The sequence below is a fragment of the Desmodus rotundus genome, chromosome 8, assembly GCF_022682495.2.
Source record: "Desmodus rotundus isolate HL8 chromosome 8, HLdesRot8A.1, whole genome shotgun sequence".
NCBI classification, from domain to species: Eukaryota; Metazoa; Chordata; class Mammalia; order Chiroptera; family Phyllostomidae; genus Desmodus; species Desmodus rotundus.
The window spans coordinates 52107325-52119424 of record NC_071394.1 but is presented as its reverse complement, the minus strand read 5'-3'; the positions used below and the strand labels follow the sequence as shown (position 1 = coordinate 52119424).

The 12100-nt window shown below is 40.6% G+C and overlaps 1 protein-coding gene across 1 annotated transcript in view; it reads right to left on the bottom strand.

The window, feature by feature from the left end:
• The window catches only part of RGS20 (regulator of G protein signaling 20), a 121792-nt gene that overhangs the window by 92748 nt on the left and 16944 nt on the right, over positions 1–12100 (bottom strand).

The following is a 12100-nucleotide window of genomic DNA, read 5'->3' as shown; positions in this document are numbered from 1 at the left end:
AGTGTGGTCCTTGGAGCAGCAGCTGTGCTGACTAGGAGTTGCTAGAAATGCAGAATCATGGGCCCTATCAGACCTACGGCATCAGAATCTGAGTGTTAACGTTCTCAGGGGATTCCTATGCACGGTAAAAATGTGAAGTGCAGAGCATAGAAGGGCCTGTGTGCACATCTCTTGATTCTTTAGAATTTGAATGAAAATCTCCTGGTTTACTTTTGCAACTCATGTTCTTCCTTTCTTATCTTTCATCCTCTCTTTTACCACGTCCCAAAGTGCCTAGAGCTCTGCCTGCCAGACAGAGGCATAGAAGGTGGACTTAGTTACCAGTTTCCATTGGGATAGATATCTGGGAGACTTAGATGGTGGGAGAAGACTGAGGGATCCCAGACCCACCTCAGACTGGGGGAGAAAGGATCTGGCTGAACTTCAGACTGTGCTGACTTCAGACTGACTTCAGTTGTGCTGGGTGGGGTCGGTGAGATGGAAGATCAGACCTGTGTTGGGGCCCTTAGGTGCACACTCTGCAGGCCCCTTTCCCCACACTCTCTGTGTACATCTTATTCTCAGGATCACAAGCATTTCCACCTTCCACTTGTTGCTTAGGAAACCTAAGCATCCAGGGTGAAGGTAAAAGCCTTTCTTTCTTTTTTTTTTTCTTGGAAAGTAGAGGAAAGCATTAATTAGATGTTAGAAATCTAGGGTCCTAAATTCAGACTTGCAACTGATTTGACAGGTAACCTTAGGAAAATCTCTTTACTCTTTGAGATTATGTGGTTCGTTTATAAAGTAAAAGATTAAACTCAGAGGCCTTTCAAAGTCGCCTGCCTTCTTCAGGTTCTCATTTTTGAGAAGCTCTAAGAGTTACTTGGTCCACTAACATTTAATGAAGTTTCAAACCGGAATCTAACTCAGCCAATCCAAACAGCCCCCTCAAGCAAAACAAAAAAGACACTTTCATCTGATTGTGAAAAGCAGGAGTGGCTGTTGCCAAGAAAAATGAAGGTGGAGGCGGGAAGGAGCGGGAAAAAAAATGACAGAACGGAGGGGCGTGCGAGGGGGGAAGGCGCGAGTGGCGTGGTGCGGGTCGCGGGGTGCAGCGACCGCTCTCCAGGGTCCTGAAGACGGAGAGGCCGCGGGAGGCCTGGTGGGCTTGGCGCGGTTCCATCGTTCTGCAGTCGCCAGGTCCCTGGTGTTTTCTTTCCGTGATGAAAGTCTGTGGGAAGCGATTGTCAAGAGAGAGGGAGGAAACCTAGCAACCCATTCTCATTCATGAGGGCCTTTCTGGGAAGCTGCCGAGCGCGTTGGCTAATTTGTCTTTCGTTCGTTTGTATGCGCCTGGGGAGACAGTGGAGCTCGGTTTGCACTTCCAAGTAAGTTCACACTTTCATTTCTCCTCATCACTTCTTCCTGGAGAATGAGGTCGTTCTCCTAGTATTTTCATTCTTTTCGTCCCCTCCCCCACTTTCTGGAACTGGACATTTTATTTTAGCGCTGGGAGCTCAGGAGGCTTCTAGAGAAGCGCCAATAGCTCACTGGAGGGGGGACACGAGCGATTTGGAAAATGCTCAGAGCAAGCCTTAGTGCCCAGGACGCGCCCGTTGACTGGGGTCTGGGGTGAGGGCTCTGCCGACGCCAAGAGAGCTTGGCCGCCCTGGGAGGGCTGGACCTGGGTGGGTCAAGGCTAACCTGGTGCACACCTGCAGGGCGGGCCAGGGGCGGTGGTCGTGTGTGCCTCGAGCGCGGTGCCACGCGGCCCCAGGAACCCCAGCCACGTGGGCACTGGGGCCCCCCAACTCTATGCTACGAAGGTTAAGAGAGAACTGACACAGTGCCCCGCGACTCAGAGCTGGACTAAGCCCACGCAGACCAGCCTCAGGAAAGGGCTTGAACAAAGTGAAAAAAGCTGAAAGTAAGCAGGCACACTCGGAAACCTTCATGGGCCTTTCGTGGGTCCCAGAATTTTCGTCTCCAGCTGTTTCCAAATGGTTTTGTGAGAGTGTGTGAACCTGTAATTAGACTTCTCTTTTCTCCTCTCACCCCAGTCCTTCTTTCCAAGATACTTGCACTCCCCTTCCCGGGGTATGCTTCATTAGGCATTTTGCTTCGGTCCTGTGCTTCAAGACAGAGACCCTTCTGAGAGAAGTAGAGGAAATGGTCGGGCAGAATTAAAGTCCCAGACTCAGTCCCAGAAACACAAAGCCTGAGCTCCTTTGATCTTCTGGAGACATTCTCCTTTTACCCTTCCCTACATCAGTGGTTTCCCTCCAGATCAACAGTCTCTCCTCAACTCTGACTCTAATTAGTGAGAGTGTGGAGCATGCTATATGGAGGGTGCTAGAATCCATTTACTTCCTTTGGCCCATCTGGTAAGGGTAGAACTACAAAGTATCAATGTAGCCACAAAATTCTATCTGAGCAAACTTATCTGAGGAAAGACCTTCAGCTGCTGGCAGTACTGATCACTCCAGAAAGTCCTTTCTTTTAGGCCTCTGGATTCTAGATGACAGTCTGAAGGTTTCAAGGATGTTAGCCACAAAATTGAATCCTGGAATCTGTATTCTTGAAAGCACTGCTGCTTAGAGATTATATGACTTAGGGAGTACTTTATTCTGATGGAATATCCACTTCTCATTACCAATCACATTAGCAACTGAACTATGCACGAGAAAAATCACAATACCCCAAGTCAATATAAACAAAATCTCACCCCTTAAAAGGCAAATTGGAAAATTTTATTTACCCCTAAATGGTACCATTTCATAAAGGAAATACCTTTTGTGGGGTAGGGTGGGCCCCTAATCTAGCATGACTTGTGTTCTTACAAAAAGAGGAAATTTAAACACAGACATGTACACAGGAAGAATGCCATGTGAGGATGAAGGCAGAAATCAAAGTGATGCATCTATGGGCTAAGGGATGCCAAAGATTGCCAGCAACACCAGGTAGGAAGAGGCATGGAATAGATTCTCCCTCAGAAGGTATTTGGTCACAGACTGGAATGTAGAAACCCCAAATGAGTTTTCAACATGCTGTCTTGCTCTACAGATTTTAGACTTGCCAGCCTACACCTGTATCCTATTTATTCTGGTCCTCTAGAGTACCTTGACTAATATACCCTAGTATAGGTTTTATTATCTTTCATCTGGTCTATTGGAATAGCCCCATAACTGGTATTTATTCTTCTTTGCCTCATTCTCTCTTATAGAATAGTCTAAATCCTGAAGCCAGAGTTATCCTTCAAAATGTAGGTCAGATGTTGTCACTCTGTAACTTCAAACTTTCTATTGGTTTCTTATTTCAGAATAAAATCCAAGGTCTTTACACTAGTGCCTTTGCACTATGTGAATGGTCCCACACTACCTCAGAGATCTCCTTTTTCTCTATAACTATCTCCACAACATTGGTTTTCCATAGCATTTATTGTCATCTGACATACAATATATTTGTTTATTTGTATGCTTTTGTTCATTGCTATATCAGTAATGCCTAGAACAGTGCTTAGCCCTTAAAAAGTACTCAATAAATATTTGTTGGACAAATCAATGAACAAACACACTCAGCTATTAGTCAGCCATGAAAAGGAATGGAATTCTGATACATGTTACAACATGAATGGACCTTGAAAACATTACACTAAGTGAAAAAGGCCAGACACAAAAGAACAAATTTTGTATGATTTTATTTATATGTGGTACCAAAATTAGGCAAATTCATACAGGTAGAAAGTGATTACCAGGGGCTGGAGGAGAGGACAATGGGGAGTTATTGTTTAGTGTATGCAGAATGCTTGGATTGATGAAAAAGCCCTGGAAATAGATGGCAATACTTACATAACCTTGTGAATTTTTTAATACCAATGAATTATGCACTTAAAGATGGTTAAAATAGTAAATTTTATATTATTTAATATGACACTACAACCTTTCTAAGTGTGTCCTATGCAAACTTGTTACAATGTTAGTGACTACATTCCTTATACTGTACATTATACCCGCATAACTTATTTATTTTGTAACTGAAAGTGTGTAGCTCTTATTCTCTTTCAACTTTTCCACTCATTTCTCCATCCCTTTCCCTCTGGCAAGCATCAGTTTGTTCTCTGTATTTAAGTCTCTTTCTGTGTTGTTTTGTTTGTTCATTTGTATTTTTTAGAGCATATATATATATATACATATATATATATATATATATATATATATATATGAAATCATATGGGTCTCTAGGTCCATGTTGTTGCAAATAGCAAAATTCTATTATTTTTCCTTTTTATTTTTATTTCTGACACCAATACATATGTCCTCATGCCCCACCCCCAACTTTGCCTGCCTCCACCCATCAACCTGTCCTCCCTCCCCTCTGGCCATCACCACACTGTTGTCTGTATCTATGAGTTATGCATATATGTTATGTTCTTTGGCCCATCCCCTCACCTTCTTTCATCCTGTACCCTTCCTCCCTTCTGACAGCTGTCTGTTCCATGCATCAATGCCTCTGTTTCTATTTTGTTTCTTTATTTATTTTGTTCATTAAATTCCACATATGAGTGAGATAATATGGTATTTGTCTTTTTCTGACTGGCTGATTTTACTTAGCATAATGGTCTCCAGGTCCATGACGCTGTCACAAAAGGTAAGATTTCCTTCTTTTTTTTTTTCCCCACAGCCACTACTATTCCATTGTGTAAATGGATCACAGCCTTTTTATCCACTCATCTACTGATGAGCATTTGGGCTGTTTCCAGATCTTCGCTATTGTAAATAATGCTGCTATGAACATAGGGGTGTTTATATTCTTTTGAATCGGTGTTTCCGGCTTCTTAGGATATATTCCCAGAAATGGGACAGGTAGGTCAAAAGGCAGTTTCATTTTTAATTTTTGGGATAATTTCATAGTGTTTTCCACAGTGGCTACACCAGTCTGCATTCCCACCAACAGTGCACTAGGGTTCCCTTTTCTCTGCATCCCCACTAGCACTTATTGTTTGTTGATTTGTTGATGGCAGCCATTCTGGCAGGTGTGAGGTGATATCTCATTGTGGTTTTAATTTGCATCTCTCTGTTGGCTAGTGGCTTGAGCATGTTTTCATATGTCTTTTAGCTCTCTATTCTGTTCCATCGATCTATATGCCTGTTCTTATGCTAGTACCAGACTGCTTTGCTTGCAATGGCTTTGTAGTATAGTTTGTTATCAGGTATTGTGATCCCTCTGACTTTTTCTTCTTTCTCAAGATTGCTGATGCTACTTTATGGTTCCATATAAATTTCTTGAATATTTGTTCTAGATCTGTGAAATATGCCATTCATATTTTAATAGAAATAGCATTTCTCAATTTAATAGAAACTGAGAAATCTTCCTCAATTTCTTTCTTCAATGTCCTATAGTCTTCTAAGTACAGGGTTTTCTTTTTTACCTCCTTGGTTAATATATTTGTAGGTACCTTATTTTTTTTGTTGTTGTTGCAATAGTAGATGTGATTAGTTTCTTAGTTTCTCTTTCTTATAGTTCATTGTTGGTGTATAGAAATACCACCAACTTCTGAACATTAATTTTGTATTCTACTACTTTGCCAAATCCATTTATTAGCTGTAGTAGCTTTTTGGTGGAGTCTTTAGGATTTTCTATATACAATATCATGTAATCTGTGAATAATGACAGTTTTACTTCCTCCTTTCCAATGTGGATGCCTTTTATTTCTTTTACTTGTCTGATTGCTGTCACTAGGACTTCCATGGCAAAGCCATGTACTTCCATGGTGAAAGCATCCATGGCGAGATTTCATATTTTTATTGCTGAGTAATATTCCATTCTAAATACGGAATTTTTATATATATATATATATATATATATATATATATATATATCACAGCTTCTTTATCCATTCATCTATCAGTGGACACCTAGGCTATTGTAAATAATGCTGCAATACATATAGTAGTGCATGTATCTTTTTGAATTAGTGTTCTTTTTTCCTTTGGATAAATACCCAGAAGTAGAATTGCTGGGTCATATGGTAGTTCTGGTTTTTATATTTTTGAGGAAACTTCAAATCTGTTTTTTTTTTTCTGTAGTATTCTATATCTCTAGAGATCACGAAAGGGATTGTTACTGCATAAAATATCAGAAAATTAAAAAATTTTCAAAACTTATTTTTGAAGCTTCAGTGACATTTTTCTGGCACCCCCAGTTTCATAAAAATTGTATGCATCCAAACTACTATATACATATTTTTATCATGGAGTCTTTCAATTAAAAGAGTTCGTATATACTTACCAAACAAATTATTCCTAGGAATAGCATGTAGTATCCTTACAAAACCCCTACTACACTTTACATGTTTATGTTTATCATAAAAACAATTGACTTTTTTTACCCCAATGTACAAACATTAACAAAATATTCTCATATATGTTATTTCACTAATCATTACTCCCTGCCTCTGCCCAGCTTTTGATAAGGAAATTGCAGACCAGTGAAGTTAGATGATTTCTGTTAGGAAATGACTACCAAACTAGGCCTCCTGACTGTGATACTTTGTCACTCCACATCTAGGAGACATGGTCCTTATTTACTGGTGCAGCAATATGATAACCAATGACAGTGATTCTGTTGACTCATTTCTCTAATGTCTACACTAGTTTCTAGTTGTTATTAAGTACCACATTTAGCTGTCCTTTAACCACATTAATTCTTCTATACCAAAATTCTAATTTCTCATTCTTCTCATACTCAGAAAGTAATAAGAATTCTATGACTAGTTATGTTTTCAAACCTCCACTGGAGATTGAATTACTGACTTCAACTCTATAAGTACTAACTAGGTCAGGTAATTGCATGGCTGTGAATTCCTTACTTTCCTTAGTAAATGAGTTAGTGCTCTGAGGTCTTAAAAGGATACTACAGCTTCTGTAATAGCCCGATTTACCTAAAAGAAAGGAATAGTATTTTAGGCACTACCAGAGCATTATTGCTCATAGAAGCTCTTGACCTTTTAGATAGTAAAGAGCACACAGTAAAGTGAAGGCTTTTGGAGAATATGCTCCATAATGTCAGACACCTTCGGTGAATTAAATCCATGAGTTCCAGAATATTGCTACTGTCTTCTGAAATAAATGCAATGTAATTGAAACTCTATATAACTGCCAAATTTCTATTTAATTGTTTTTTCAAGAAATCTTGTAACTTTATGGCAGCAAAGTTTTCCAGAATGATTGACAGTCACGGTTTAATCTAATTGTAAATCGTACACCTATTTTTCACTTCATATACAATTTCTCTTAAGGATATACACAATAGGTCAGTAAGGGTTTGTGTTGTAATATTTCGTCCTAAGGATCTTCAAAGATTGATTTCAGTAACTATGAGAAATGAAAAACTCTTTCATCAAAATCCTAAGAGCTGGTGGAAGCAAATGCAAGCATGAAAACTGCAAGTGTGAGATATGCAGGGGATGGAACTGTTTGGAATAATCAAGTCTTCTTTTTCTTAAGTTGTATCCATGTGTAAGTTCCCAACACAGATGTCATTTGAATCCTAACATTTTCCCTGGGCTCTGCTGTTCTCTGAAGGTGCTTAGTAAAATGAAGGAAGAGGTTGGCAGAAGCATAAAGCAGTAGAAAAGCCATAGATGGAAAAAGGGGAGGCAGAGTCAGAGATAAAGACCCTACCAGTTTCCCTTGTGATTCTGGATAAGTCTGTGCTCTCCTGGGATGCAGGGTTTTTTTCTGTACAAATGAATTTAGTGAAGATGATCTCCAGGGTTTCTAACCGAGCTGACTTCTGGGTTCAGTATGGTGCCCATTCTCTGACATAATCACTCTCCATTGCCTTCTTTTGGGACATACACACGTACATACACTAATCCTCAGCCCTGACTTAAAGCAGAGAAGCAGAGCAGAAACCCCAGGGAGAGCTCTAGAGCCAGCCTGCCTCCGCAAGCATGCACTTATCAACATCCCCAAGGCGACTTCTTCAGCTCTCTTAATTAAATTACAGCAGCCTCCTTAAACAGTTCCTGCCTTGAGTCTACACAGCGCCTATGTGCACTCTAACTTGTTCCCCACCCCACAGATGGAGTGATCTTTCTAAAAGGCAAATGTGATCATGTTACTTTCCTCCCTCTAATGTGAATTGGCTCTTTATTTTTTCTACAGGACTTAGTATGGCAAAAGGACCATTTTTGGTTTTGTTTTTTTTTCATTTGTTGATCTGCACTCTGTTTGTTTATGCACATTTCTCACTATTCCTTTATACTCAAAGGTCCAGTCATATCCCCTTGTACCCTCTTCCCAAATCACACCGCTTTTCCAATTGGCTCTTCCTCTTCTCTCCCAGGGCAATCTCCTACAGAGCCCTCAAGTCTCAGCTTAGATGCCATTTCCTTTGCAAAGGTTTCCCAAGTTGGGTTAGCTGCATGTCTGCTTTCTCTTATCATAGCCTTCATAGCACTTCCTGTACTCTGGTGTGGTGTTTGATTTCCCATTAGATGCTAAGTCCTGTGAGTATAGGACTTTGCCTTATTCAGACCTGTGTCTCAAAAACCTAAGGCAGTACTGGGACACGACATGTACTCAATATTTGTTATATCAATGAACTTGAAAAGGACATGATCTAGAGTTGATAATTATTAAACCTGGGTAATAGGTACATAGGGTTTTATTATGCTATTTTTCTCTACTTTTATGTATGTTTGACATTTTCCATAATAAAAAGATCTATAAAAAGACATGATTTTAATAATTGTATCTCATCTCTTCTTAAATTCCAATAGACAAGAAACTGTGGTATAGAAGCTACCACAATTCCATGTGTGAGCCTCCTGGTCATGGGATTTGTTAACATGGGTGTTGAGAGAAGACCTGATGCAAAAAGGAACATAGGCAGGTCTTTATAGAAGAGCCTGCACACCATTTATTTCCACTAGCCAGGCTGGATCCTCCCATTTCACACTGCTGGAGCACAAAAATAAACACACAAGATGGCAAAAACAAGGGAAGACATTGTTCCGTCCCAAGTGGACAGTTTGTCACAGGGCTCCTAGGGAGGCTGCATGGGCTTTGTAGCTTTTCCAGTGGTTTCTAATAAACCCGGCTTTGTGTGAGCCTCACTTAGGCTGCGAGGGGCCTTATTATTCTAAAGCTTTCTCCCTCTCTGGCCTGGCTGCCAGGAGAATTTGTGAGCAGTCACTGATTTCTTTGAGTTGGAGTTGACTGAATTAAATTGCTTTGCTTGGCATTTTAAAAGGGGCGTTTTTCTTGAGGAGGCTAGGGTTTGGTACTGCCTTGAAATTACACATTTTGGAACCATTCAGGAGTCATAACTATCATTAATTTCCTTTTTAAGGCACATGAGACATTTGGCTAAAGAAAGATTTTAACAGTGACTTTAGCTTAAAGAGGTCAAGAGAAAACTTAGTATCTTTAAGGTTTTACCCACATGATGGGAATAAAGCAGGGAAATCACGCATTCCTATCTATTAATCAACTGGCCAGTCAATGTTGTATGGGCTTTTACCATGTGCCCAGCAGGTGTGAAGCCCCACCTGTAGATAAAAATAAGTGGGTTAACAACTGCTGTGGGATAAACTGGCTACAAACCAAGCACTTGGGTTCTAGGGGTTCTAGGGGTTCTAGGGGTCCCCCAGGACAGCAGTACAGGATGAATGGGAAGCCTGGATCCATGCATGCAGATTGGCTTTTTTTTTAAACTCAAAGTACCTGATTTTAAAAACCTAATGAAATTATATGACAGGCATTATTGTCTTAATTTTATAGATGATAGAACCAAACTCCGAGAATTAAACCCAACTGGAACCTGAATCATAAAAGCAGTACTTGCCATTCCAAAGACATTGCTTTTTATGTTTTTATACAGCCTTGGCACAGTTTGTATCTGGGTACACCAGAAGGATGCACATTACTGAACTCTTTCAGTTGGGAAAAAAAGATGTTTTCAAGTAATCAGATTTCAGTTATAACTGAGCCTTGAGTTTTACCAGTTTGAAAGCCTGTAGTGCTTAAGTTTCCACCAGATGTCACCATTTGCCATTCTTTTACTCCCTTCAGTCTTGCTTCTAAAGTGTATTAGGAAGGAAGAGCCCATCTGACTCCTGGGCTCCTCACAATGGTTATTGCGTCTGGGCATGAGCTGAAGGACTATGAGCTCTGAAACTTGACTCAGTGAGATAGAATTTGAAAATGTGATGAGCCCTCTGCTGCCCTGATTCCCCACCAACCCTTGTGATTTCATGTATCTAATAACCAGCCAACTTCTGATGTGTGAGTCAGGTAGACCTGGCCTTTGGCCAAGACTGCATGGAAAAAAGAGGAGGCTTTGAAGTGAATGGAGGACACCAGAAATGCTGCAGCTTCTCAGTGATCAACAACAGACACCAGTGCCAGGTGGGGCTGGGATTTGGACAAGGCTTGAGTGGGACTTCTGAGAAGGGGACAGAAACAGGCCCAAACAACAGGCCCCTCACCTACTCAAATTTTATGTCCAAATTACACTACTTAGAGATCATTCATTTGGATATAATGTTAGCATTCCCAGTAAATTTTGTGAGGAGCAATATATTAATTCTTTGACATCTAAGTACAAATAAATTTGAACTTTATTTTTTTCTGATGGGAGAAAACCAGGCCAGAATAACAGAATGAGGTGCCTAGGGTATGCATGGGGATGTTGGAGAAGGGGGTAAAGTGAGGGATGGGGAGAGGGAGAGAGAAAGAGAGTGAGAAAGGAAGACTACTGTTATCTCCCAGTTTGGCCCAGGCTAATGGGCATGGTGCCCAGGAGACCTTCCTTTGCTTCCTATCCCTCACACTCTGCACATCTTCACCTTGCCTATCTCAAGTTGTAAAGGACACACATGGAACTGGAGAGCATTATGCTAAGTGAAATAAGCCAGGCGGTGAAAGACAAATACCATATGGTCTCACCTTTAACTGGAACCTAATCAACAAAACGAACAAGCAAGTAAAATATAACCAAAGACATTGAAATTGGGAACAGGCTGACAGTGACCAGAGTGGAGAGGGGAGGGGATAATGGTGGAAAAGAGTGAAGGGTTTCAGGAACAATCGTAAAGGACACATGGACAATAACAAGGCAGGGGTAGAGATGGGCAGGAGGTGGAGAGGGCTGGAGTGGTGGGGAGGGGTGGGGGGAAAAGGCAGAAAACTATACTTGAACAACAATTAAAAAATATTTAAAAAAATAAAAAGGAATGCACATGGGATAATGATTGGCCACCAAAGCCTGGACTCCTCCAGGAGCCAACAAATAATTGGAGATTCCTGGCTTTCTTCACTAAAATTGCAGCTCCAGGAAAGGGAAAGCTTACAGACCTTAATGATACTATTAAGATGTTAAAAATAGTCAGTTTGCAGCTATTTAAAAAAAAACGAAGCAGTAGGACCTGGCTTTTATTTGCTGATCATATGTTCATTTTTCAAGCCAGCAACAAAAGTGTCTGTATAATTAAGTATATGTCCTTTTTGGAAGGTGCTGATGGTAATAAAGCTCTCTCTTCAACTGAAAACATCAAAAAGTATATCCTTCTGAACATGTGACTCCTGGGTAAAAGGTCACAGATGAAAGTCTTAAATAAATGAGGCTCAATTCAACTTGAAGACTTGGAGAGAGCAGACTTACTGCAGAATTGGGAGATGTGTGAAGTTGGTAATACCAAATGCTTTGATCATTTCTTTCCAGTAATGTTTCACTCTTTTCATTTGGTCTTATTTTGCTCAACTATTTTTGCCTAACCTTGAGCAACTTTTACTGATGACTTATAGATAAAAATATTCGTGTCCCAGCGTGTCTGGCTTATTGGATGGTCATTGGCCTGCCTCAAGAGATCAGAGAGTCACACAAAAACTTCACAGTCCACCCATGTCCCCTGGGGTGTGGGGTGTGTCCTGTGACTCTAGACTTTAGTTGTGAGACCCATCTACAGAGCTTTGCTAAATAGGGAATAAAAAGAGGAGATGTGTGGATTTATGTCTGAGATATATATACAGGCATAACTCAGAGATATTGTGGGTTCAGTTCTAGACCACAGCAATAAAGTAAGTCACGTGAAATTTTCGGATTCCTAGTGCCT